Raw genomic sequence first — 17,382 nt, 5'->3', positions numbered from 1 at the left:
TTCCTACATGGTATCAATAACCAGGTTGTGAAATCCACACAAGCATCGCGTGGTCGGACTGATCCTGTGCTTGATCACCATGGCGCAAGCGTCAACATCAATGCGAACCTATAAAATCGACAAAGTCAGGGATCGGAATTATCACCCATGGTGCATGACAATGGAGATTATCCTTCAAAAATAGGAGCTCCTCGATATTGTCAATGGAAGTACACTTTGTCCTGATCGGACAGATCCCCAATTGACTAATGATGTTAAATTGTGGGAGGAGCGCGACTTGACCGCGCGTCTTGAACTTCTACTTCATATGGATGATGCCCAAAAACAGTCTGTACGCATGCAAACCACTGCAAATTCCATTTGGACCCAACTTCATGATACCTATGAACCAAAATCCGTTGGTAGTCAGGTACACAATCTTAAAACACTCATTAATCTAACTATGCAAGAAGATCAACAAGTAGAAAATTTTTTACAATCTTGGCGTTTAAAAATGGATGATGTCCTACTTTCGGGGTTGGATCTTCCACCCCATGTTCAGGCCATTCTTCTTCTTTCCGCTCTCCCACCTTCCTGGCAATTTTTTACATCTACTCAATCTGCCCAAGCCACTTTGATTGTACCCACCCTGATTCGACTGATTTTACAAGAAAATTCAATGCGCCAAGCAAATCAACACGCACAACTCTCACCATCTACATTAGCAATGTACGTACAAACTAAAGGGAAATTTCAAAAGAATCCCCACCATAATTTCTCTCGTCCGCACTATCCTTCATGCAAAAATTTTAGACCACAAGGGTCCAAACCCAATTTCAGTATAACTACACCCTATTGCCGAATTCGCAATAGGACAAGGCATTCCTCTAAAGAGTGTTGGTGTCGTTCTAAACGTCGCCCCAATGGGCATAAGGCACAACCACATTGTGCCTCTAAATCTGATTCATCTAGTCATGAATCGGATGAACAATATTCTCCAAGCGAATCTCCATCAGATTGCTCGAATGGTGATGATGCTTTACTTGCTTTTATGGCCTAAGTGATGTTCCCACCATCTCACTACATACATGGGTTCTCGATACGGGGGCTACCTGCCATCTTACTACAAATAAAGAATATTTAAGAAACTATAAAGAACTCAATAAACCACGAGATGTTAGATTTGGAAACAATAATTCCCTTACCGCTGTTGGCATGGGTGATGCCAACATTGAATTAACTGATGGCAAAGTAGTTCTCATTAGGGAAGTTTACTATGTGCCTAACCTCGCTAAGAACCTTCTCTCCGTTAGTAAACTTACTAGCGAAGATACTTATTTAGAATTTCATCACACTCACTGTGTGATTAATCACAAACTTCCAAATGGCACCTTGTATTCGGTTCCTTATGCTAAATCTGGACGCCTCTATCTCCTAGGTAGAAGTCAACCCTCCAGTGAATCCTATAGTGCCACTGATTTAAATCACACCAATTACTCCACTCTTTTGTGGCATTATCATTTAGGCCAACTAAATCATGCCACCATGAAATATATATATAATCATAGATTAGCTCGCAACTATACTTTACCTCATAGTTGCAATATTACATTGTGTGAAGGTTGTCTTTTTGGGAAAATGGCTAATAAAAATTTTCCACTTTCACGTGAACGTACTACTTACCCTTTAGAAATAGTTCATTCCGATTTATGTGGTCCCATGCCTGTCCGTTCACTCACTCGTAATCAATACTTTCTAACCTTCATAGATGATTTCACAAGATTTACCATTGTTACTTTTATTAACAATAAAAGTAGCAGCACCATACTACAACAATTTAAATATTATAGAGCCTATGTTGAGAAACAAAAAGGGTGAAAAATTGAAACCCTCCAATCAGACAATGGAGGTGAGTATATCTCAAATCTCTTCAAAAATTATTGTAAAGAAGAAGGAATACAACAACGTCTTATTGATCCTGAAAATCCCCAACAAAATGATATTGCAGAATGTAAAAATTTAATACTAATGGACTCCGCACGTAGCATGCTTAAAGTTGCTGGATTACCCCCGTCCTTTTGGGAGGAGGTGGTTATAACAGCCTGCTACATACAAAATCGCGTTTACACAAATAGTGTTAAAGCTATACCATATACTCTCTGGTTTGAGAAACCACCCAACTATGAAACTTTATGCATCTTCGGGTCACCCGTTTATGCATATGTCCTTGAACCACAGCATAATAAACTCCAAGACCATGCTGTCCGAGCTCACTTTATTGGCTATGGGGAACCGTTTGGTATCAAAGGATACTGTTTGTACAATGAGAAGAAGTGGCGGTTCTTCTATGCTCGCACCCTAGTCTTCAATGAGGACTCCTTACTTACTAATCCTACACTTACACAGGAACAAGAGTTAGCCCCACCTGATCACAATCAGTCTAATATTACACATGCTCTTACACATCAAAAGCAACGATACTTGAATGAGTCATTGGACTCATCTACCTTCTCTCCCCGAAGGACATTTGCACTGGCCTCCATCACATGGCCTATTCGGCCTTCACCCTCAGCTGGCGGGGCTGCACCTATTGCTGCTTCGGCCATTATACCAGAGGCTCCACATAATGTCCCTACGCCCGCTGACGCTGCACCCTCTATGCCATATCCTCTACCTCTGCACAGCCACCGCGACCTTGCGACACGCGCTCACAGTGCTAATCGACGACTCAAACGTCGTCGGCCTGTAAGAATTATTCTCCTTGATTATGGCGAAAAGGAATTATCACGGAACCCAAGGCCTCCTTTTATACTCACTGGACTCTCCGGCTCGTGCTCTATACATGGCAATCTAAGCTCTATGGTGGCCACAATAGTTGTAGCCAATCAATCACTGCCACGCCACCCAACATTAACTACACCTTATCATCGTGACCCGTTCCCTTCTTGTACCTCGGATTCCATGTGTGGTAGTTCCTCCACGGCAACTGACTCCACGTGTTCTCCTATTTCTCTAAATAATATCTCTAACCCTAATTCTTGGGTAATATCCAATCATGCAGGATCCTTGGGCTCCTTAAATAAAGTTCTTAGACCTAGATCAATATGACTTGAATTGAATCTCCCTTGTGGGAAATTCCAAACAAAGATCGTAGTTCGAAATTTGATGTTCACTCTAGCCAGGGAGCCTCTTTTGACTCCTTAAATAATTGGTGCAATGCAAAATTCGACTCTAAATCTGAATCGAAGGGTGGTTCACTACTCCCTACTATAGCATTAGCTTCACTCCCCCTACTTCCACTGTTTTTTCTACTCCTTTCCCCAGTGACACTACTGGTGCTTGACATGACTTGATCCCATTTATATGAGTTTACTTCACTTTCCTTTAATGGTGTTCTATCGAATGATATAGTAGGCCTAAAAGGTTCTATATTTGAGATAGACACAGCGTCTATCCTCTGAATCAGCAATGCATTCACCCTCTCAGTCCTTTCTAATATCCAAGCCTCCTATCGTGTCTCTTGTTCTCTAGCTTATTAATCTCTAGTTTCATTTTGTTGTCTCTGTCTCTCCTTTGAATTCATCCACTATTAATGAAATAGCTATTATTTTCATACTCCAAAATTTCACACATTTGATACTGTTAGTAGCTTCTATTTGCCCATTTGTTTCAGGATGAAATGCAAATGAAAAATCAATCTTTGTTCCTAAATTATCAAACAAAGTAATCCAAAAATTATTGTAGAATCTAGAATCACGGTAAAAATTAATAACTTTTGGCAAACCATGATTAGTGAAAACAATTTTCAAGAATGATTGAGTAGCTTGAGATGCAGTTAACGTTTTCTTGCATGTGGAATGAAATATGCTTGTTTGCTAAACCTATCGTCAATAGTCCAAATCATGTCATGTTTATCTTTAGTGTTAGGCAAACCAGTGATAAAATCCATTGAGATCTATTCCTATGGTCATTTTGGAATTGGTGAAGGCATTAATAAACCATATTATTTACCATGGTGTCGTTTAACTTTTTTGCAAATTAAACATTCAGATACAAAGTTAGATACATCAGATTCCATGTGTGAACAATAAAAATCTTCAATCAGTGTATGAAAAGTAGAAATAATTCCTCTATGGCCTTGGTATGGGGGACAATGAATTTCATGCAAAACAAATGATCGAAATGGAAAAGTACACATAATATTTTTTCATAGAACATAAATCCATCAATGTAAGACAATGAATCAATGGGAATCCAGTTATTTGCAACTAATTTATTCCAATCAACTTGAAAACTAGGGTCTTGGTCATAAGTGTCTTTCAAGGGAGAAGAGAGTCAAAAGATATCACAAAGATATTATGAATAGTTGGTCTTCTACTTAAAGCATCGACAACAACATTCTCTATTCTGGGTTGATATTGTATGAGTGGATGAAAACTTTGAATAAAAGCAGCCCATTTAATGTGTCGGTCAGATATTTGTGGTTGACTAAGGAGATGTTTAATGCTTTGTTGGTCAGTTTTGATCATGAATTCAGATCCCATTAAATAGTGTTTCCATTAACGTAAAGCTTATACTATAACTAGCAATTCCTTATCATAGGTAGAATACTTAAATTCAGAGGGTTTAAGTTTGTAGCTAGAGTAGGCTATGGGATGGGAATCTTGCATAAGGACTGCTCCTATTCCAGATCCACTAGCGTCAGTGACTACTAGGAAAAATGCTCTATTGAAGTCAAGTAATTGCAATAGAGGAGTATGAGTTAAAGCATGTTTCAGTAAATTAAAGGACTTTTGTTGATTGCCAGACCAATGATACACAATGTATTTCTTTAATAATTTTTTCAAAGGTAATGCAAGCAATGAAAATTTTCTCACAAATTTTTTGTAAAAGCTAGCAAGACCTAAGAAAGAATATAATTCATGCACATTTTTAGGTATGGGCCAATTCAAAATTGCTTCTATATTTTTAGGGTCAACTTTAATACCGTCAGATGAAACAATGTCCTAGGTATTCAATTTGTGTTTCGAAAAAATCACTCTTTTCAAGATTAGCATATAATTGATTCTCTTTCAATAATTTGAAAACCAAGGATAAATGTTCATAATGCCTATTCTCATTCTTACTGAAAACCAATATGTCATCAAAGAAAACAATGACACAATGTTGATGCTTCAAAAATATGCGATTCATCATACGACTGAATGTGGATGGTGCATTAGTTAAACCAAAAGGTATAACAAGGAATTCATAGTGTCCAAATTGCGTTCTAAATGCAGTTTTGAAAATATCAGATGTGCCCAATCGTACTTGATGGCATCTAGAGTTAAGATCTATCTTGATAAATATTACAGATCCTTGTAGTTTTTCCATAAGATCCTCTACCCTAGGAATCAGATATCTATTCTTAATAGTGATCTTATCTAGGGCATGATAATCAATGTACATCCTATAGGTATTGTTTTTCTTCTTTACTAATAGGATAGGTGCACCAAATGGAGGACTACTGGGTCTAATGAGTCCTCAGGTTAACAATTCTTCAACTTGGGCTTCAATTTCTTTCTCTTCAATTTGGTTATGTCTATATGGTGCTTTACATGGTGGTTGTGATCCAAGAATTAGGTCTATTTTGTGATCTTTGGGACATATAGGTGGTAAGCCAGGTGGTAAATCAGCAACAAAACAATCTTGAAATTGTAAAAGAAATTGTGTGTGCCTAGGATGCATCTGATTTTCTTTGGCTTCAATTTCAGTCACCCATATTTTGTTTTCAAGTTTAGGATGTTTGATTCCAATGTTATCACATCACCATTGCTTCCATCACAACTTGCTTTTGCCCATATCTCATAATTGGGCAATCGTGAATTTATTAGATGTGCTCGTTCAAAGGAAAAAAAATTAGTCATCCACCATGTTTTCTAACTAGCTTGTTTCCAAAAGTTTATAAATTCCTTTCCTTAATAGGAGGTCCTTTATACAACATGTCCTCTTTGTTTTCAAGAGTTTTCTTTTCTCACTAGGATGTCCTTTATACAACATGTCCTTTTTGTTTTCAAGAGTTCCCTTTCCTCACTAGTGTAAGGGCTTTGTAGCTATACCATGCCATTATCATCGGAAACACCTATATTGGGAGTAGTGATGACTCAAAGCCCTGCCTTGTTTCCACTCTACGTGTGTTTTCCTATACCCAGTACTGAACCCTCTTATGTGCGGCGTCACGAGGGTGTAGTCCTGGGATGTGTCTATGTTGTCCTGCTTCTTTGATTGAATAATATAAGAGTATGCCTTGAGCTCACATATCTTGTTAACTTTCTATGCCATGTTGAGTGCGTGTAACGAGTGTAGATGCATCACACTTGGTATCAAAGCAACTCTTGCTCGTAGTGAAGGAGTGCTCATGGAAGTAGGTGAGAAGGTCCAGTTCCTTGAAGAGAATGAAGTTGTAACGACCCACGTCGTGACATCCTGCATCATGACGCCTCGCATAGCATCGACCCCCATCACAACGTCCCTCATCGCGTCGGCCTCGACGTGATGTCCCGACCCGGACACCACCCACTGTGTGAAGATGTGACGCGGCTCCCCCTACAGCACGACCACCACCACCACATGCGAGATGCGGCTTCCCCGTGCTAATGATACCACTGACCACAACGCAGCTTCCCCGCACCAACAACACTACCAACCACATGGAGGACAAGAGGGAGAATGTCACCCTCTCAACAAAGGAGGCGAGAAAGAAGAGTAGAGGGCAAGAATGGAGAGTAGGCCAAGAAGAGAAGGTAGCTGGATTGGAAAGGCAGTTGGATGACATGTCATGCATGTTGGAGTAAATTTGGAGGAACATGCATATGAAGGAAGAGGAAGAGGAAGGAAAGAGAAAACTAGAGGTGGAGCAGGGCTATAGAGAATGGGTGTTACAACAATAAGAAGAGGAGAAAAGACACAAAATCCAAGAGGAGATGGATAGAATGGGTAGAGAAGAGACATCTAGGAGGGTGCAAGATACAAGGAAAGAGAAGGAGAAGGTAGTAGAAACAAGAAACAAGAAGAAGGATAAGAAGCACAACCGAAGGGAAGAGGAAGATAGTGATTGCTCAGAAGATGACTATGGAAAATTCAAGATGCCCAAACCCACCAAGTACAAGGGAGAGAGAGACGGGCTGGTTTTGAAGAAATGGATTGTAGAGGTGGACAGATACTTGAAGTATGTCTGAATAACCGAAGATAGGAAGGCGAAAGTGTCAACCATTTACTTGGAGGAGGACGCTCTCAGTTGGTACCTGTTGGAGCAAGAGCAGGGCCACACCATCTTTTCATGGAAAGAACTCCAAGAAGAACTCAAAGACGACTTCATTCCAAAGATGGAGAAATTAAAAGTGAGACATGAATGGAGAAACCTCAAACAAACACAAGGGAAGATGAAGAAATACATGAGAAAATATAGACATATTATATTGCAACTACCAAACATGGATACTAACACCAAATTGCATGGATTTTTGTTTGGGATGCTAGAATGGGCTAGAAGGGATGTGGAGAGACATAAGCCAACAAGCTTAGTAGAAGCCATGAGAATGGCTGAAAGACTAGTGGACCTGGAAGGCAGGAGAACAGCCCAGGGGAGCTAAATAGGTTCAACACCAGCCTCAACAACAACTCATGGAAGCTGAGGCCCAATGCCCTTGAAAGGCCATTCATAGACACATAGAGCCAAACCCCCAACACTGCAATGCCGCATCGCAATCCACGTTGGTACCAAGAGGAGCAACATGAAGATGGGGAAACAACCATTAAAGGCCAACTCCCAGTGCATCATATGGACCCGCAAGATCAAATACAACATGATGGAGACCCCCAGGTCCTTCCATTGAGATCACATGCTCCAGATGCGGAGGTCCACACTACCAAAATAGATGTCTTGTAGAAGATACAACCTCATCAAGAGGGTCGAGGGTGAACACCACTAGCGTATATGGAGGAGAAGAACCACAACCACTATGTATCCAAGAAATCCCAAGCAGAAGTGATGAAAGCATGGATCACCCAAGGGTGGGGATAGTCAGCGTTTGACCCCAATGCATGGAGGCCCGAGTAGTAATAGTCCACCACCTATACATCAAAGGCAGAGTGAGCGAAGGAAATCAAGCCATCATGGTGGATTTATGGGCCACTCACAATTTCATTACCCCAGAGTGCGCAGCTAAACATGGATTGAAACTATCTAAGGCCCTAGAAGGATTAACAGTAACATTTGCACAAGGAGAGGCCAAGGAAGTGAAAAAAGTCTTCGCATTGCAAGTAGAAGCTAGAAAATGGAAAGCAAAACGCAACTTCTTAGTAATCCCCATGGATGATATTGAAGTGATCCTAGGCTTAGAATTCTATGATAAATATGTCATTGTGATATTTGGGAAAGGAGTAAATGAGATGATGCTAGATATGTAAGGAGAAGGCGTTAGAGTACCCTACGAAAGAATGCAATTACCTAGTAGGACCCCAATCAAAGTGCAAATGAAGGAGAATAAGTCAGGAGTCTCTTGCCAAATAGTGAAGCCAAGTGCAAATTAACCAAGAGGCCCAACCCAAGCAACACCAGTCCAAGGGACTGTTATTAGGCCACGCATCATGACGTGTAGTGCCAAGCAGGTAGAGAAATCAATCAAGCAAGGAGATGTGATCTACTTATGTATGATCTGACCCATTGGGCAAGAAGATGGCAAGAAGCGTAATCATCAGAGGAACAACATAGAAGTGGCAGAGATACTTGAAGAATTCAAAGATGTAATGCAAACGAAGCTACCCAAGGGCCTACCACCTAGGCGAGATGTTGATCATAAGATTGAATTGATTCTAGGATCTACCCCACCGGCCCGAGCACCCTACCACATGAACCACACCGAGCATGGAACTGAAGAAGTAGCTGCATGAATTAGAGGAACAAGGTTTCATCTGCCCCAGTAAATCCCCCTTTGGTGCCCCAGTGTTATTTGTCAAGAAGAAGGATGGGGGACTTAGACTTTGTGTAGATTATACGGCCCTTATCAAAATCACCATAAAAAACAAATACCCAATGCCCCTAGTGGAGAACCTCTTAGATAGATTACATAGAGCCAAGTACTTTAGCTGCATAGACCTTTGATCAAGTTACCATCAGATCCACATAGCAGAAGAAGATATCCCTAAAACAACCTTTCACACCTGCTGTGGTAGTTTTGTGTGGTTAGTCTTAGGATTCAGCCTAAGTAATGGACCAGACACATTTTGTGGCCTCATGGATGGAGTCTTTAGACCCGAGATAGATGTCTTTGTCATTATCTATATTGATGATCTCCTAGTCTATAGCAAAACCTTAGAGGAACAAAAGAAAAACTTACGCCTGGTCTTTCAGAAACTGCGGCAACATCAGTTATATGTCAAACCTGAACAATGTGAGTTTGTAGTGAAAGAGTTGAAATTCTTAAGCTTTATTGTAGAAGCAGATGGTATCATAGTGGATCCTAAGAAAGTGGAAGCTATCCAAAGATGGCCTGTACTGAAAACTATAAGAGAAGTGAAGGGGTTCCACCGCTTCATAGTATTTTTCCAAAGGTTCATCAAGGATTACAGCCTCATCACTGCCCCCCTCTCCCACCTCACCAAAGAAGATCACTCTTTTATGTGGGGGAGTGCGCAACAGGAAGCTTTTGAGAAAATGAAGAAATGCATGAGTCAAACTCCCATCTTGGAGGTAGTGAATTTCACCAAACCCTTTGAAATATCCACAAATGCATCTGATTATGGCATAGGAGGTGTACTGGTGCAAGAAGGCCACCCCATAGCTTATGAGTCGAAGAAATTTACAAATGCTGAAACAAGGTGGAGTACACATGAGAAAGAAATGCTAGCAGTCATCCACTGCCTCAGGAAATGGAAGCATTATGTTCAAGAAAAGTACACAATAGTCTTCACAAACAATATCTCTCTTAAATACTTTCAATCACAACCCAAGTTATCGGCAAAGCAAGCTCGTTGGCTAGACTTCCTAGCAGAATTTGACCTGGAGATTAAACACAACCCTAGCTCCACCAACAAGATAGCTCATGCCTTGAGCCATAAAGCTAACTTGAAAGCTGTTAGTGTGGTCAGCAGCAACTTTATGGATTTAGTCAAGGAGGCCTTGGAACAGGACCACGAGATGCACAAAATTATCCAAGATGTGGAAGTTGACAAAACCATGCATGGAATGTACACCCTTGAGCAGGATATCCTATTTGTAGGCAAGAGATTATATATCCCCAAAAATTTGGAGTTGAAGAAACTCATCCTCCATGAAATACATGATGGCAAACTTGGAGGACATAAAGGGCAAGGCAAAACCTTGGAGACCCTTAGGAAGCAATTCTTTTGGCCCAACATGAAGGAGGAAGTCATCAACTACATCAAAACCTGCCCCACTTGCCAACTTATAAAAGCACCACGCTCAAAGCTAGCAGGATTACTACAACCATTTCCTGTACCAAATCGGCTATGGGATGTTATCAATATGGATTTCATTGTGGAGCTTCCCAAGTCCCATGGATACACAATCATCTTTGTAGTGGTGGACTATTTCTCCAAGCAAGCCCACTTCATCCCGACCAAACCACCACTGAACGCTAAGGAGGTAGCCCGCCTCTTCTTCACATATGTATTCAAACTCATGGCTTCCCCTTGGCTATAGTATCAAATAGAGATGGAAGATTCATGAGCAACATGTAGAAGGAACTCTTCAAGACCGTGAAAACACTGTTGAGATTCTCCTCATCCTTCCACCCTAAAACCGATGGACAAACAAAATGAGTCAAGCAAGGCATTGAAGATTAACTCAAAAGCTATGCCCGAGTGGACCAAAAAGATTGGGCCTTGTACCTTGATGTCTTAGAATTCCACTACAACAACTCCGTCCACTCGGCAATGAGTTGCACCCCCTTTGAATTGGCCATAGGAAAAGAAGTTGTTACCCCACTGGCCTTAGCGTCTAGAGCGGCCAAAGCGGAAGATCAAGATACAGAGGAGTTCCTGAAGAAATGGAGAGATCGAAATGTGATGGCCAAGCATAGCCTAGAACAAAGAAAAATCACTATGAGTGAGCAAGCTAGCAAAAAGAGGAAGGCCGTACTATTCACCAAAGGAGACATGATCCTAGTCATCTCTCTAAGAATATGTCACTCCCCAAGAACATGACTCCTAAGTTTAACCACCGCTACTATGGACCCTACAAAATCACTCAAGTGCTAAACGAAGTCACCTACAAACTCGACCTACCAGACAGTGTATGTGTCCATAATGCTTTTCATGCTCGTCTTCTGTGCAGGTTCTATCCCGACAACCAATGGGGACAACGTGTAGCAATGCTCCATTCCAATAGTCCTTTTGAAGTAGAAGCATTCCTCTAACACCTGGAACAAAGAGGATACCCCGAGTACCTCACCAAGTGGCATGGTCGTCCACTCAAGGAAGCCAGTTGAATTTCATAAGCGAAGGCTTGTACAAAGACACCTTCGCCCTTTGGCTCAAGGAGAACCCCACTACTCCTTCCAATGCCCCTTGAGCAGCCTCTCCAACAAACAAGCGGTTCTCAATCATAGACCCAGAACGCCTCCACTCCTCAAATGTAATTGAGTCGAGGGTGGATTCGCATGGTAATCCCAACATCAATAACTCCAATAGAGCCCTAAACAAGTCTAGATGGGCAGACACTGACTAGCTTGCTAGAAAAGGTTGTGTTAAGACCCCCAAGTCCTAATGCGGCAGATACTGACCAGTCTGATAGTATAGAATGTGTTAAGACCCCAAGGTCACATAGACTGGTAGACACTGACCACGTTGATAGAAAAAGTTGTGTTAAGACCTCGGATGGGTCAAATAAAGCACTACCCTTAGATTGCTGAGGACAACAACCCAGTAGGCGGGGCTATACCATGTCGTTATCACCGAAAATACTTATATAGGGAATAGTAGTGACTCAAAGCCCTGCCTTGTTTCTACTCTACGTGTGATTCCCTATACCCAGTGATGAACGCTCTTATGTGCGGCATCACAAGGGTGTAGTCTTGGGATGTGTCTATGTTGTTCTGCTTCTTTGATTGAATAATACAAGAATATACCTTGAGCTCACATATCGTGTTATCTTTCTGTGCCATATTGAGTGCGTAATGAGTGCACTTGCATCACAACTAAGAGGTCCTTTTACATACCATATCCCTTTTTTTCAAGCGTCTAGTTTCGTTTGCTGCTAGACGATAGGCACATGTTTGTGTTTTGCCTAATCCATTGACCGTTTGTTTGAAGGTAATATGGATCAAGTTTAATGTAAGCCCGAGCTTCTCATGCAATCGAAATGTTCGTTCTTGTTAGCTGGAGGATCGTATAAACTTCACGGCCACCAGAATTATGAGGATCGCGAGGAGCAAGATTAGGATAGCTATGCACTTCCATTTTACGCGAGCGAGGTTGATACTCCTTAGCCTTTGTCACCTCAACTGTCCCGTCCTTGATGAAAGAGTTGGCACGATTGACATTGCCCTCGATATCGTTCAGCGTCTCCCCTTGGGCTTCAACCCGGACCTGCATGTCCCGGAAGATCTGATGCAGCTCTAGCAGGCTCTTCTCGATCTCCTTCACGGTCTCATGCCTCTCTTGCATCTCCCTCATGCTGTCGAGAATCTGGCCTCTCCCTTGCTCCTGCACGGCCGTCCGCAAGAACGTCTCACTCTGCCCCGTGTCAATCATGTAGTCGATCGTGGCCGCATCTGCGTGCTGGCCTGTCACGGTGAAATACCTCCTCTCCACAGTCTCTCTGTACTGAGCCGTGACCCTCTCCCTGACGGAATAGAACTTGTGCATGAAGCTCTGGGATCTGGCCCAGTCCCACCATTTGTGACGCGCGCATGCGATCGACAGAGGAGCCTTGCCCGCAGCCGGGGATCCTGCGGTTTGCGAGGTTGGCCTCGTTGAGTTCTTGCACACGCGCTTTGATGAGTGCGCTGCCGCAGAGCTTTCATGTCCTCCAATCGAACGACCGTCTTGCTCTCGTTGTTGGCTCTCTGCAGGTCCGTGAAGAGAAGCTTGACCTTATCCAGCTCTTGGTTGACGAGACCCACTGCTTCGCGGAACTTCCTGTCGTTGGGGTCGATGGCCACCATCTCTGTTCCCCGTACGACAGCTCCCGCCTCCAGGTCTAGGTCATCTTTCCGCAGATTCACATAGCTCAGCATACTCGTGAACTTTCTTGACAGAAGATCATTCATTGTGGAGTCTAGCCAGAGAGAGAGAGAGAGAGAGAGAGAGAGAGCACACTATAGGCTTTTCATAAGTAACTGTAAACCACTCCATAAATGGTGAACATGAGAGAGAGAGAGAGAGAGAGAGAGAGAGAGTTCCAAGTCCGAACCATTTCCACAGCCGAGAGAGAGAGAGAGAGAGAGAGAGATCGTAAGCAAGCAGCACCTTGCAACTTCGAAACGATTCACATATTTTTTAAAAAAATTCTATGGCATATTCATCACAAACTCTAGACCACTTACTATATAGAAAGTTCACACTATAACTAGGAAGAATAGCAACCAAACTAGGAAGAATGTAGAATTTTCTAGTTATAACTAGATAATTTTGTCATCGCGAATCTCTTCTAACTAGTAAATCCCTTTTTCTAGATAGTATCTAGAAAGTTGAAGCCTTATCTAGTAACATTATCTAGTAAGTTATTGTATATACAATATCAACATAACTAGGATTTTTTTTTTCACTAGTCATAACTAGCAAGTACTATCATCTAACTAGGAAATTATGGATAATCTTTCAAGTTAATGTAGACTCACGATTTTGCTAGGTAAAACTAGTAAATAAATATTAGTTTATTTTAAATTTACATTTGTATATTACTCACTTATGAGCTAAGCTTTCGATTCCACACTTATAGCTATACTCACTAGTTTGTGTAGCCTATGCTTAGTCTAGCCTATCCATAGCTTATATATAGCCTAGCTTATGCATTAGGCATAGGATAAGCACATGCTAGGTTAGGCATTGGCTCGATAATATAAAGTAGGAACATTATATGATATGCATAAGAATACAACTTATATCTTGCATTTTCTAGGCACAAGGTAACCATAGAATAGGATAGGGTTGTGTTAGGCGTTGGCTCTTAGCATATGCTTACCCTATGTCTAAACTCTTCCTAGAATATGCTTAGACTATGTATAAACATAGGATTAGCTTATAGTATGCCTAGTATTTTCCTAGCTTGCCATATGTGTACCCTATGCCTACCCCTTGTGTATTTATGTTAGAGATACCTATGTCTAGCCACTCTATAGCCTCTATCAGTTTGTCTGTATGAGGAGCCTATGCATATACCTTGCCTATATAACTAATCCAATCTAAACCTAAGCCTAAGCTTATGCTCTACCTTACTACGAGCCTAGCCCTAACACTAACCTTTAATGTAGTATAAGCCTAGTATATATTGAGTCTAATTCTAATTTAAGGTAAAGAATATAGAGAGTAAGATAGGCTTATACATCATGTGTTACTTCTATAAAAATAAGTTGTATTTAGTCATTTTGTGGATTCTCATTAATTTTGACCTAGTTGTAGTACAATTCTAACTTTTTATATGTGTGATGATGATCATATTGTTCTAAACAGACGATAATAGGCAATTAATTTGTTTTACTTTTGGTGAGCAAATAACTAGACAAGTATAGAGATGTAATGATTGTAATATTGATCACTAGTGGAGTGCAATGTGAAATTATTACTATTATGGAGACTGTTATCACATAAATCTATTTATATGGTTTAGCTTTAAAGCGATTGTACTCATCTATTTAGAGTGCATTGTTGTCTCTATTTTCTTTTATTTTATTCATATTCATTAAAATTTTCATTAATTAATTGTAATTATAATATTAAAAATAAAATATTAGAGCTAAGTTGAGGCTTATGTTAGAACTAATCATTTTGAGTGCGATTGAGTCATCCTCATTTACACTGTTTGCTAGTTATAATATGCTTTTGTAATTAATTTAGCTCAATTTTCCATTGCAATCATCGCTCTAATACCATGGAGTTGATTCTTACACATGGTCTATGATCATAGTAGCAAAGTAATGGTTGAAGTATTGGTGTAGTGAACCACTAAAATATTACACCACATACTTCATAGATTATCTTAAGGGACCAAGAATTAGCAAGATTAGTTGAAGAAGTTGAATCTCTCACTTGTGCACAAGTAACTAGCTTATTGACGAGTGGAGTATTGTTCCCATTGCATCAGTAGCATTTTTCTCACTTGGCTATAGGTTGAGGTGTACATGGCATCTCCCCTATATCATAAGTACCTACATGAGTCTCATCTTGCAACATATCTACAAGCTCTCAATATTGTATGGGTATATATTTGCATCAACCATGGCTATGCATGAGCATTCACCACATTGGTTAGTACCCTTGAACCACACTGTCTTTTCCCTCTTCATCATGCAGACCACACATTGCCTTTTTCACCCAACCACTTAAGCACCTTAGTCCACTCAACTACTATGTAGATAGGCCACATTATTGTTTAGCCACATTGGAAAACTTGATCACTTGAAGCACATCGTCCTAACTACTTGGAGCACTTTGGCCACATGTTTAATTAGGCAAAAATTCAAGCACACTCTTCCATGTGCACATACTCAATCACATAGTCACGTAGTTGCACAATCATGCACTTTATTTCAACTCACTTTACCATCTCCACTCTCTTACCCTTGATCACGAGGCACTCTCTAACCACATTGAGAACTTCATTTTTTAATGACAATAACCTCACTCAACAATTTAGGCCACATTAGGCACTCATGAATCACTCTAGGTAGCATTAGCACATGATTATATAATACTTAGACACTATACCACCATCACACTCTACTACTTAGTGCTCACAGCATAGTGATGTGGATGGTTCTGGGAATGGGAATGGGAATGGGGATGTGGACTAGAATTGCCCTCCTTTGTCACCATCAAAGAGGGCTCTTATAAGTGGATGGAATTGGGATGTGGGTTGGTTTGAGGATAAGCTAGGTCTAGGATGGCAAGCTAGAAAATGGTCATCCCATGTCGTTATGGCTCATAGCATTTTACTAAAAGAACACCTTATCCACTCGATTACTTAGACATATTGAAGCAAATGATTACCTTATGCACTTAGGTAATATATAAGGCCAAATTTGCACGATTCTTGGAAAAGAGTGCAAATACTTTCACACATTGTAGATGCATTTGTACACACACTTTCAAGTACCTTAGGATAAGAACTAGGGTACAAGGTCTTTGGGGCAATTTGTACATGTGTGAGAGTAAGATGCAATACATTAGTCCACATGTACATATCGTTTCTGGAGAAATTGAAGTGCGAGTGTGGACACACAAGTACATTTGTATAGAACATCTAGTATGCATTGTGTAGAACATACTTCTATTTTATTTGAATTCTTCTTCAAGCTTCTATGTGGTTCTTTGAATATGAATTAGATCTCTTATAGATTAGGAACCCTTCACATTAGCAAATCTTATAGGAAAAAGGATAGCATGCAATCTATTGATTTTAGTGGGGATGAAATGAAGGGCAATTGTTTAATATAGTGGATAAACATTTAACATGTACATGCTTACCAGTAGGCCTCATGTTCTTCAAAGAAATTAAACTATGCCAAATGTGTGCCTCATGTTCTTCAAAGAAATTAAACCTTGGGATAGTTAAACTATGCCAAATGTGTGCCCATGTTGGAACTACCAAGTTAATTGGTTATGCTTATTGTGACTACCATGTTATGTGTGCGGCTCACCTCTCAAGGCTATATAATATAAGTACAACAAAGGTAAGTAAAGTTTACCGATTTGACAGTGAGAGGAGGGAATATCTCTTAAGTTAGGATTTGAATGCAATTTGATGTTGAAAATATTGATTCAACATTGCAACTTTAAAATTAAACCTTAAGCCTTAGAAGCTATGCATTGATTCAAAATTAATGCAGCTTCAGCAAGCATTCACATCATCACGAGTGCCCTGGTTTGGCTCATCCCGGCATTGATCATCAGCTGCTCTACCGATCTCTTCTTGTGGCCAAAGCCGTGGTCAAAGAAGAAGAAGAGCTCCTCGAGGATGATCTTTCCCTTAGTCTAGGGGATGAAAAAGTAGAAGAAGAGGATGGCAGATTCCCTACCTACCCCCTAATTCCCTACCTACTTGTAAGGCCAATGGTATCCCCATGCATATGTGTCTACCTCCTCCAAATGGAACTAGCTCAAAATTGTGTACGTGAACATCAATGCTTGTGTGGAGGACTCTTTCAAGAATAAATTCCAAAGGTCTCTCCCAAAAACTTTCAT

General features: G+C 40.7%; 1 pseudogene; it reads right to left on the bottom strand.

The window, feature by feature from the left end:
• Positions 1 to 12,353: 12,353 nt before the first annotated feature.
• Positions 12,354 to 13,250, bottom strand: LOC148032524 (syntaxin-124 pseudogene; annotated as a pseudogene).
• Between the last annotated feature and the right edge of the window lie 4,132 nt (positions 13,251 to 17,382).

Source organism: Lygodium microphyllum, chromosome 8, assembly GCF_053477565.2.
Source record: "Lygodium microphyllum isolate KBCC chromosome 8, Lygodium_microphyllum_v1.1.10, whole genome shotgun sequence".
Classification (NCBI taxonomy): Eukaryota; Viridiplantae; Streptophyta; class Polypodiopsida; order Schizaeales; family Lygodiaceae; genus Lygodium; species Lygodium microphyllum.
This window is presented reverse-complemented; position numbering and strand designations above follow the sequence as displayed.